The sequence below is a fragment of the Carassius auratus genome, chromosome 34 (genome assembly GCF_003368295.1).
Source record: "Carassius auratus strain Wakin chromosome 34, ASM336829v1, whole genome shotgun sequence".
In the NCBI taxonomy this organism is placed as follows: domain Eukaryota; kingdom Metazoa; phylum Chordata; class Actinopteri; order Cypriniformes; family Cyprinidae; genus Carassius; species Carassius auratus.
In genome coordinates this window covers 23,983,399-23,995,496 of record NC_039276.1, presented here as the reverse complement: position 1 = coordinate 23,995,496, position 12,098 = coordinate 23,983,399, and positions in this window count along the sequence as shown.

The window sequence follows — 12,098 nt, the reverse complement described above, 5'->3', positions numbered from 1 at the left end:
GGTCCTGGTCTTTTCAAGGGGGGGTCTCATGAAAACCAACAAAAAATACAGTGGACATGGCTAATAACTGCATATTTCTGCTACTAAACAACAAAAACACCTTTGCAATGTAAACAAATGACAGGCTACATTTGTTATTCATATCCTTCACACTGCACTTTCATGTCAGGTATATTAAGCATTTTTATTGACATTGATATTTTTACATTTATTTCCAGATAGATATTATTGAGTTTACAGGCTAAAGTGGTCTTGCTGTTGTAAACACTGTTGCTTTTGTAGAAAAAATATTTGCATCACATTTAAAATATAATTATATTTTAATTCATTTCTGAATAGTTTTTATTTTTATAATGATAATTCAGAGAATGAGAAAATCTGAATAAGCCTTACCAGTGTTGTGATAATTATTTTTACGTGTTAAAAATAAATAAGTACTGTAATATAATAAAAGTTTATTCAAATAACATAAAAAAGACCAGACCCCTCGATGTCTGTGAAACTTTTCTCCCTCAAACAGCACGCTAGTGTTACTTCTACACTACAGGCTACACACAGCAATATAAACAACGTATCTGCATGTTCTCACATCACATCGTTCTTGTAAAATAATAATAAGTAAATAAACACCAAAATCACTTCGCTGAGAATGAAACACCACTTACCAGCTGCCACGATGTTGAAAATATCCTCTAGCAATTAAAAAATGCGCGTGCAGCATGAGGAATCTTCCCGGTTGGATGAGGTCGTAGTCAGGTGAACTGTCATCATGTTGGTCATTTTATTTACGGCTAAATTATTATTAATAAATTGTACTAATATCATGATTGGGCGTGGGCAGGCATTCACAAAAGTTTATGTTATTACAAAAAAAAATTGAGGAAATTTTGCTTTGACAAAAGGGCACTTAAGGGGCAAAGGAGCAGGTGCTCAAGTGAACCGGTTCTTTCGGACAATTCGATCAAATAAACCAGCTGAAAAAAAAATGGTTCACCGGTTCTTTTGCGCTCGATGTAATGCCGTCATTGGCGATGATTGCCCTTCATTCAAGCCTTTGGTTTACCCGCGCTTATAACATTAGCAAAGAATCAGTTCAGAATCAATCACCAAAAGAATCAGTTCGGTTCAGATGCGCTCTGTGTCAGTCTGCTTCGCGCTGAATCACGCATGCGCAGTTATCATCAGCTCATCGGTTCTCGAATCGGACGCGTCCGACAGAAACGGTTCTCGGTTCAGTGTATGAATAAATGTCGAAATAATTATTATTTATTATTGTTCTGCGTAGTTTGAAGAGAAACATTTTTGGATCTTTATCCCGAATATATATATATTTTAATCAGGAAGAGGCTGGGGGGTCAAATGGGGGGTCAAGGCATTTTTTGGCAGGGTCTTGAGACCCCCCAAGACCCCCCCTGGCGCCGCCGGTGCACTGAGGGGACCTGCAACGTGATAAAAAAATCTGTTGATTTATATAGGTTGTTACGGTCCTCGAACTTTGATTTCGTGTCACTCCTTTATCTTTGTAGGGGCGAGGACTTTCTGTCTAGCCTTTCTGTAGGTCACATCAGTATGCCAGTAGGTGGCGACAAGTGACCATATAAGAGATTCATTCATTCATTCATCAACCGATACGTTGAAACACAGATAAGAAAAAAAGTTATTTATTATTTATTTAGTTAGTTATATATTTATTCAAATTATTATTATTGTTGTTATTTTATTATTGCATTAAATAGGAAACACTCCTCAATAAACACAAAACATATTGCAATTCTAAACTGCAAAACATAAATAAACAAATCAATAGGTAGTAATTAATATAGAGAAAACGAAAAAGAAAGAAGAATGTTATACGAGGATGTAAAATTTACATTTATGTATAAAATATTTGGCCAAAACCACAAAGAAGCGAAACATGCCACTCTCTTTAGCAGGAAGTCGTGGCCTAATGGTTAGAGTGTTGGACTCCCAATCGAAGGGTTGTGAGTTCTAGTCTCGGGCCGGACGGAATTGTGTGTGGGGGGTCTCTCTCCACCTTCAATACCATGACTTAGGTGCCCTTGAGCAAGGCACCGAACCCCCAACTGCTCCCCGGGTGCCGCAGCATATATGGCTGCCCACTGCTCCGGGTGTGTGCTCACAGTGTGTGTGTGTTCATTTCGGATGGGTTAAATGCAGAGCACAAATTCTGAGTATGGGTCACCATACTTGGCTGAATGTCACTTCACTTGAAAAAAAAGCAGCTACTTGCAGTGGTTAAATCTACCGCTTCTGTTATTTTCTTTGGCAAAAGTAGACAAACGCTGACTAACAATGTTGGCCCTAAAATGTAAGTTACTCAGTATTTATGGTTGCTTGTGTTCTATTGCTTAATTTTCAAATCGAAAGGAGCTTTTCTTTTCGTTTTCTTTTTTAAAAAAAAGAATAAGACCATCAGCCATTTGTTTATCACTTCGAGGAAATCATTTTGTTGTTTACAGTCATGTGATCCTTGGTGGGGAGCTCAATAATTATACCACTGCAAATTAAATTATTTAGTTTATTAACAACACAAGGTGGAGGAAGGACACACAATCTCTACTCTATAGCTTATGATTGGTCAAATTATGTTATGTTATAGCAGGTCATATGGGTTTTCAAACAATTATTTTTTGGAGGTTTGCAACATAGCTATCCTTCAATGTAAACAGTCTGCAAAGTTGTTAATCAGAAAAATGCATGATGAATTAAGATACTGTCTCTCAAAAGAAAGAGTCGACTCTGAACCGCCTTAACAAATTTTATTTTCGAAACTTCTGCCTGTAACCTATATATGTCACAAGGTAACACATTTGCATATTCCCCGCCTGCTTTTGAAATAAAACACTCTGACCTGCCCACAAACTGTTCCTCTAGTTAGTGTGTTACATTATGTCAGGAAGACACTGTGTTTTCAGCCTCGCTGGGCATTCTAACACAGTCCCCACACATGCACCTCAAAGTAAATAGTAGTAAAAATTAATGCAATAAAACTGCTGTCTCATCTCGTAAAGTACCACCTACAAAGTTTAAACTTACCACTGAGAAACTTCATGCTGAAGCCCTGCTTGTGATGGAGTTTACAATTGAGTGACTGGGATAAGTTAATATTGATGCCATTTTTTTTACTTTATAGCATATTTGTTTACGGAGAAAAAATTTGTTTGTATATTTGTTTCTTTTCCGACAAGCATTGCATAGGGAAATAGTTTACAGACTTTATAAGCTCAGAACTGCTTTGAACGAATCTTTTCGAAAATCATTGAAGAAATATTATAAAATTAAATGTATATTCTGAATGAATTACAATGTTTTCTGACCTTAGATTAATTTAAACCTGTTGTAGGGGACTCTAACACAATATTAGCACACTTTAAAATTCCCTATGACCTTCTCTTTAAGGCTCCTCCTGAAATCTGACTAGATGGTTCACTTAAACTTACTCTGGATGGCAGTAATTTACTGTCAAATGTTTTAATGTTACTGTATTACAGTATTTTGTAAAGCACTGTTCTTTCATGTACAGTTATGTACAGTACTGTAATATATATATATATATATATATATATATATATATATATATATATATATATATATATATACATAATTAATCTTTTTTATCTATACATTTATCTAAAGAAGCGATCTTTAACAGACATGGTTCTGGGACATGAATGCCTCTAACCAGCCATTACAAATGCATAAATAATGTTTTATTTTAAATGTAAAACGTTGAAAATTGATATTTGAAAAGATTTAAAACATATAAGGATACTTGAAATGTGAAATTAAAGCCGCCATATTGGTGGCAGGCCTATGTGGCAGCAATCACTTGTTAATAAGCAAGTCATTTAGATTAAATCGATTAATTCAAAAAAAGGTTGAAATGAGTGAGTCACAAAATCATTAATTAAAAAAAACAACAACAAAAAAAACAGATTCATTCAATAAGAAAACACCATCCTGAGTTGCTCTGCGGAACTATTTTCATTGGCGAAATACAGCAAAAACAGGCATCTAAATTTAAGTAGCCTACTATATTTCTACTGTATTTAACTATATTAAGCTTGTATAAAATCAATATAACATTTGTTATCATGCTGATATCTGGAGGAAAAAATCATAGTGTGACATAGACAAACTTTATTTAATGAAGGGATCACCGTTTTTACTGTTGCACTGCATACATAAATTGTGAATTATGAAAAAAGAAAAAAAAAATGTTTTAATCTATCTTGTAGAAAGCTTGTTGAATATAAAGTTCTGTGAGAATCATCCTCAAACCTAATCTTAAACTTGGTAAAACGTATCTTTATCTAAAATGTGCCTTAATATTTTTTTTTCCTTTTGTTACTGGGATAAATCATACTCTGATATATGCTCAAATATTTGGAAGTGGTGCCCTACCTAGAAAATTCCCCACCAGCCGCCACTGGTGTAACATCCTATTAAAAACAGTTCCAGAAATTAAGGCAAACCATTAAATATTTCTGGGGATATAATGTGAGATTTTGTGTATTTAAACTCACAGTAAATAATATATCTTTCACAGGCTCGGTGCAGATGCATTGAAGTACACATTAACAAACTGCCTAAATGTCCCACTGATGAGTTGCAGAGTGAGACCCCCAGCTGGTGCTGAATCTAAGGTCATATATATCATAGTCTAACAATGGAAACTTGAACCATAGCATAGTCAAATGTTCCCATGATTTCAACCTAAAGGTCTTTATTAGGAATTTGTCTTTTGCCAAAACTCGTTCTTCCCCTTTTCCCATCACATATCAGATCGGAAAGGTATTTATTTTAAACAGAAAAACAGGAAATTTTAGGACATTGGAAATAAAGTGGTTCATTAATAATACAGTGTTATATATGGTTAGGTGGGAAGTGCTTTATTGTCCCAATAAGGTGGCATCCATTTAATAATATTAATAAATATGAATTTACACTCAGCATGTTATTAAACTGTGTTTTATAATGTACCACAGTACTGAAGTATATATCTGCCACCTTATTTGCACTTAAAGTAACTAGAATATAGCCTATCACTTTTTCGTTATTCAGTTAAAGACAGCTCAGTGTTGATTCAGTTCTTTTCAATAGGCCTATAAAGTTAATTAACTATGAAATGAGTTAAATTGGGCAATATAGCATTGTTTACTAGTATGAACCCTTATTAACAAGCCTTTGTTAAAAGAATGGTTAGCACATTTATTTGTAAAGTAACAGGTAACTGGTTCGGTGTTTGTCATGTGACAACACTGTAGCATACTACTCTGAAACATTTAGTTGCTTATTGTATATACTGTTTCACACACTATTCTTAATTAAACAAATAGTAGGCAGTATACACTGTATACTGGGCAGTAGGCAGTATGTTAGTATGTCATTTCGAACACAGCCCTAGATTAGCTGGTTCAGATGTGTTTAATTAGGGTTGAAGCTAAAGACTGCAGGACAGAGCTAGGAGAACCCTGAAGTAGACAGTCACCAGCAGATGGCATTGTTGTCTGTTTATGACAAGCATGAGGGTTGACTTCTATAAATCACTGGACAGCACGGGCCATGAGTTTGGGGACAGGGTCATACTGAATGCTGTGTCACTGCCAGAATCAACAGATGGATCCCTGAAGTAATGCGGCTCATGAAAGGTCAAAGTCCTGTGATAAATCCATTACCCATGACTCCTGTAGTCATTGTCCCACCTCTTACTGACCTTCCAAAATAAACCCTAAAACCTTCCTCTCCCAGGGCTGGGAAACTCACTCGGACGTCCGATCAGCCGGAGAAATGTTCAACGCTCCATTTCAGGGCAAATGTATAAATACATTTATAAGATCATCACTTGGTGTCCTGTGGTCTTTTATGATACCAATGAATGACAAAGTGTGGGTGAGAGACACAGTGAGCAGATTCCTGCGCCCCAGGCCCATTCATCAGCATGTTTGAAGTACCGAATTGACATGGAAAACACACAAAGCACAACCACGTGTGTCCAGAAGTTGGTTTTCAGTAAGGAATCGTGAAAGCATTCTGGTGCAACTGTAGTTTTAGGTGAAGGTAATGTAATGATGTTATTGAATGCATAATTTAAATAGTACAATAGTGGGTAGTGCAGCCTAGTGGTTGAAGACCTGGGCTGCTTTGCAGGTTCAAACCCCCACAGTGGGTCATCCATAAACTAATAACCCCTTAGAGTAAAACACTTGACCCCAAATTACTTCATAAGGACTGTATCCGTATTCTGTAAACTGCTTTAAATAAAAGCATCAATGAATTGACAAATCAGTAATCTGTTCAGACTTTCTCTGTTTCCCTTGTGAAAAAAGTGTATTTTTTAATAACTGTACTTGCAGATAATATAATATTAATAAATGAAATAAAAGTATTTTAAAAAAATGTAGAGTGTAGTTTGTTTCTTACAAAATATTTTAATAATCTTTTGTCATGCTTTAATTTTAATCGAACAGTGATAGTCCCCATTGTTTTTGTTTTTCTCCCTTTACTGTGGAAGTCAGTGAGGAGCATCGACTGTTCAGTTACTCACGTTTTTTCAAAAAATCTTCTTTTGTGTCTTTGTTATCTGTTTTCTATGAGCTAAGCACAGTAACATTTAGGTTAATGTTAATTTATGCATTTACTAATACATTTTAACATTTCACATTGTATAAAAGAACATTATTTAATGGGGTAATTCACTATATTCTTTCTGTTTTCTGTGAAACAGTAATTAATTAATTTTAATTATTTTTTATATGGAACATTAATTTAGTCTATACAATCAAAGTCATTAGGGTTCAGTGTTGTTTTGGACCCCACAGTAACTTTTAATATGGGCAGTTCTTCTAAATATATTTTCCACAGAAAGAAGTAAAAATAAAGTCATACAGGTCTGGAATCATATGAATGTGAGTACTTGATGACAGAATAAAATTTTTGGGTGAACTATCCTATGTAATAGATTAAACCTTATTATAACATATCACCCATTAAGACACCAGTGCACCAGTCTTAAAATACAGTGAACACACCACATATCATGTCATACTGCACAGGAGAGATCAACAAGATTTCTGCATTCCTGTTTTCAGGTGGTGGAAGCATCCTCTTAATCAGTTTTGGCCACACACTGGGTTCTTTCACCACCACACAGGGAAGGCTGGTTCCCTGTTCTGCAAAGTACTTCAAACACCTGGTCCAAAATCAACAACACATGCTGAAAGCACTAACAGCGGCCCGTTCCAAGCTGGGTGATGATGTCACTTGAGCCTGCCATACTGCAACACTATGACTTGTCAAATTAAAGAGAGAAAACCACAGAGATGTGTACCCCTTGGAAGCAACGAGGCCTTTTTCTCCTCTCCTTCTGGGAAATGGAGATTGTGTGTCGGGGGGCCAGTTTCCAGAATCCACCTGCTGCCAAGCTTTAATGGTGTGATAAACAAAGAGAAATCGTTAGAGAGCATTAAAAACACAGCCCATAACTCGCATGTGACTTTGGTTTATGAGAAAGAGGCAAAAGCTCTACTCTCTAAAGCTAAGAATAGGGCTGTTTATACCATTTATATATCGTTTTACAATTTATACAGCGCACTAAAGTGGAGACATTGCAACCTTGTAAACATTTTTCATTAAGTGTCCTTAAAGCAGTTAGAATTAGAATAAACTTTCACAATGGAGCAGCTACAAAATACAGTCATAAAACAGCCAGCATAGAGTATGAAATAAGGATGTGAACTTTCCATCAACTTTTCATCAAAATAAATAAAATCCTTACCACAGCAGCAGCTATTTGTTATTTATATTTATTTAATCTTTACAGTAGTGGCTATTAGCATGGTTAGCATCCTTAATTGTTCTCCAACAGAGGGCAACACAGTCTCCCATATCAGATGAAAGTACACAATATGAGCAAAAAACAGCTTCATAGCCCCATAATTTAGTCCCTATACTCACATAAAATGACATTTCTTATTTTAACCATCACCCTTCTGCCAGGAATTATGATTCATCAGTGCATGAAAAGCTGCTAAGTATAGGCCAAACCATAATCCGTGTCAAGTAAACGATATTAAATAAAGCCAATAATTTCTGCATCTGTTCTCATTAAGACTAAACGGAGAGTAATTGATTTCAAATTTGAAAAATGTGGCGATGGAGCTCTCAGCTACTGTTAATGTTGCTGTTGTTATTTCAGAGGGACCCAAAGGAGTATTTAGGCAGCTGCCGAGGCCTCCGTCCCAGCCCTGGTATCATCCCCGGATCAGGCACTCCTTGAAGTGGTTTTATAAGACATGACGAGGGAGCCCAGGCCGAAAGTGATCAGCGGGCGACGCACATCTGAAACCCATTTCCCACAATTAAAGGGGAGAGACTATCAGCTCTAAACATCGCCTGTTTCCACGGTATCAGTTCAAACATTCGCCTCGCGCACACATTCCCATAAACAGTGACAGAACATTTCCAAATATATTTGTTTAGAGAAAAAACACAGTGACCGTTCCAGCTGGGCCTGGACGGGGGGCTTCTATGGATCAATAAAGGTCGTGTTTTTGATAGTGGTTTGAAAGTTTGAGAGGGGTCCCAGCATCCACACCTGGGGTGGGACGGGTCTCGATGTGCAGCGGTGTGAGTGTGTGTCCAGCTCGAGAAATGCTTCCCCCGTCGATCCCTTCACTGGTCGTTTTCTCTCTGTTTATGAGCTCATCAGACTTCAAATGCAATAAAACAAATACCAGACATGCAGCTAGTGGTATGGCAGACCTGATTGCTATCAGAAACTGCAATCAAGCCATTTTAACTTGAAAGTGCATTGTTATAATTCCAACATGCAAAGAGATAGTAAACAGCTTTGACTTGGCATGGTTTGGTTCATTTCTGCTCATGAAAAATGCTTCGGCTGAGAGCATAATAACTTCTGAAACCAATTCTGTAATGATGGTTTTGTGAGATAAAGAATCTGTTGGTTTGTTGAAGAAGCGTTGCATAACTTTTTTTTTTTTTGAGTGTGCTTTGGTCCATACTAAGGGGTTTATGTGTGAGTGTGATAATGTGTGTCATTAGGAATGGAGTGACAGTTTAGACCCTGCATTGCATAAAGGCTCATAATTACATCAGAAACTAAGGGCAGCAACAAAGTGATTTGTAAAAAAGTCTCCTCATGCATAGTAAAGCAAAATGGCATTAATGGAGATGCATTCTAGGACCTTTAACATTTTGGTGTCTTTACACAGAATGTGAAATGCTTCTCAGAGGAACTAATAACAATTGCCAAAAGCGTATTAAAAAAAAAAAAAAAAAAAAAAAAAACTGAAACCTAAAATACATTTCAAATAAATATATAAATAAATATCATAATAGTAAATAAACAAATTAATATAATAATAGCAATAATAATAGCAATATTGGTAACACTTTAGAATAAGGTTCCATTAGTTTATGTTAGTTAACTATGTTCGTTAACATGAACTAAGCAAGAACAATCCTTCTACAGCATTTATAAGTCTTAGTTCATGTTAATTTCAACATTTACTAATGCATTATTTAAATCAAAAGTTGTGCTTGTTAACATTAGTTAATGCACTGTGAATTACCATGAACTAACAATGAATAACTGTGTTTTCATTAACTAACATGAACCAAGATGAATAAAACAGTAATAAATGTATTATTCATTGTTTGTTCATGTTAATTAATACATTAACTAACATTAACTAATGGAACCTTATTCTAAAGTGTTACCGCAATATTAATACATTGAAAACATTAATGAATACCATACTAGTGAATACAATTTTTATATACTAATATAACACTGGATCTGCAAAATAGGCAAGGCAAGGCAAGTTTATTTATAAAGCACATTTCGTACACAATGGTAATTCAAAGTGCTTTACATAAAATAATCATGAAGAAAAAATAATAACAAAAATAAAAACAAGCAATTTTAAAACTTTGGAAATTATAAAAAAAAATTACTTATTTAAAATTAATTTAAAACAGTTAAAGATAGAAAATGATTTTACATAGAAATAAAGTGAATACATAAAATACAGTGCAATCGGTTCAGTTCGGTATTGTATTAAATACAATACATTTTACATTTTTCTCATTATCATTTAGAATTTAGGTTGAGCATACTGTAAACATTAAAGCATTTGGGACTGTAAAATTGAGCACTGCCAGAATGTTAATTGAAATGAAGTGATCAAGGATGGCTTGAGTCTGATGAACACTCTATGAGACTTCAGCTCAGTCATATGAAACAGTTTCCCTGTGGTCAGACATGCTCTCCTCGGTGGAGGGCAGATGTCTCTGTGGAAACAACCACTTGATAGTGAAAGACAGAAAAAAGCTAAACTGTCATGGGATATGGGGGGGGGGGGGTGATCCATGTTCATCTTTGGGGCAAACTGTGCCTAAGCTCATTGCAAATATCAAAATCATACAACACAAAAATCATAAACATATACAAATTTAGCATTCAACTTAATAATTTAATAATAATTAAATGAACTTAATTGCTTAAACATAAATATGTGAACATGATTTGACACATCCCTAAAAATATATCTCAGAAAAGTGAAAATTTGCTTCCAGATGCCACAGGGTTTGATATTTTGTATTTACTGAATATTGTATCCAAATATCTGATCTTTAGACCTATACGCTTTAAGAAATTTGTTGAAAAATGGACAGAAACAGAAGAGTGAAGACATTTGAGTTCCGTCAACTTTTTTAACTCTACAATCCTGTGATTACATTTGCACTGAAAAGACTCTATATGACATTGTTGAAGTTTTTGGAGGGCAGCAGCATGTGCCAGCGTTATCCCATAAAATGGCCAGCAGTGAGGCCTCTGTTCACTGTAAGGCAATATGAGCATCTCAGCGAGAGCCTGCTAGACTGATCCATCTCTGTCCAGCAGCATTGTCTGCCTGCTGGCTGGAGCTGCATCTGGTGTCACCGTCTCTGGGAGAGTCTGCCTGCAGACCCATAAACATACTAATCATTAACACAAGCTGCTTTAGCCAAAAGTGCTACACTCCCACAGCTGCTGAGAGCACTAAAGGCTCACATAAATCTGTCCTGGGAGAAGCGATCAGAGGACACGCTCTCTGGTGGGCACTGGGAAAATGGACATTTGTTACCATTGGGATAGTTGCCGTTGCTTACGGGAACAAAGGTAACCTTTTGGACTACACAGGGGGATAGGTACCTCATTGGACCATATGGTTTCATGTGTTTATGCTTACATTGAACTTTCCATTGAGTTACCAAGCCTATCTGTTCCAGACCAAAAATTTGGAATGATACATGTCGTTAGAATACACGCAGATGCTCCAGATGTCGATTATTTTTGTGCTGGACTGAACTTTGAAAAATGGGTCAAGGGTAATGCAGCATTTTGCACAAATGAGAATTACTTGACTCTAGATCATTATTTGATTGTTTTCTGTATTTTCATAACTCCGTGCCATCTTCTGCCATGCTTGCTTGGCAGCCAATATCATTACTATTATGAAGCAGCAATAATTGCAGATGCCCAGAAGGAAAATACAGCTGCACAAAATAGCACAGAGACACGTATATCATCAGCTCATCAACTGCTGCAGAAAACTGAACCAATCAGAGGTGATGAGCTTAAATAGTTTGTTTGTGCGGTTTCTGAAGGCACTAGAAGGCAAAAACGTTTCCAGTCTTTGGCACAATATCAGTAGGATGTTTTGTGGCTCTAGGGTTTCTATGAAGCTTTTGTTATTGAGTAAAATATAAACTACATATAGTTTATGCATTAGTTTATTTGTTATATAAGTCTTATATGACATTGAGAGTGCTTAATAAGGTTTTACTTATTTTTTATTGTTTTTTTTTTTTTTTTTTTTTTTTTTAAGGACAAACTCATCTAATTTGTGCTCTGGAACAAGACTATTTGCAGTAGAGTCAGATAGTCATGCAGTTTCTTCTACTAGACCAGACTGTCACCAACGCAAAGGTAAGGATTAGAGATGCAATGCTCGTTGTGTCCTGTAGATGGGGCACATCCTAAAGCTAGTCACTAAAGCCCTCCAGTGATT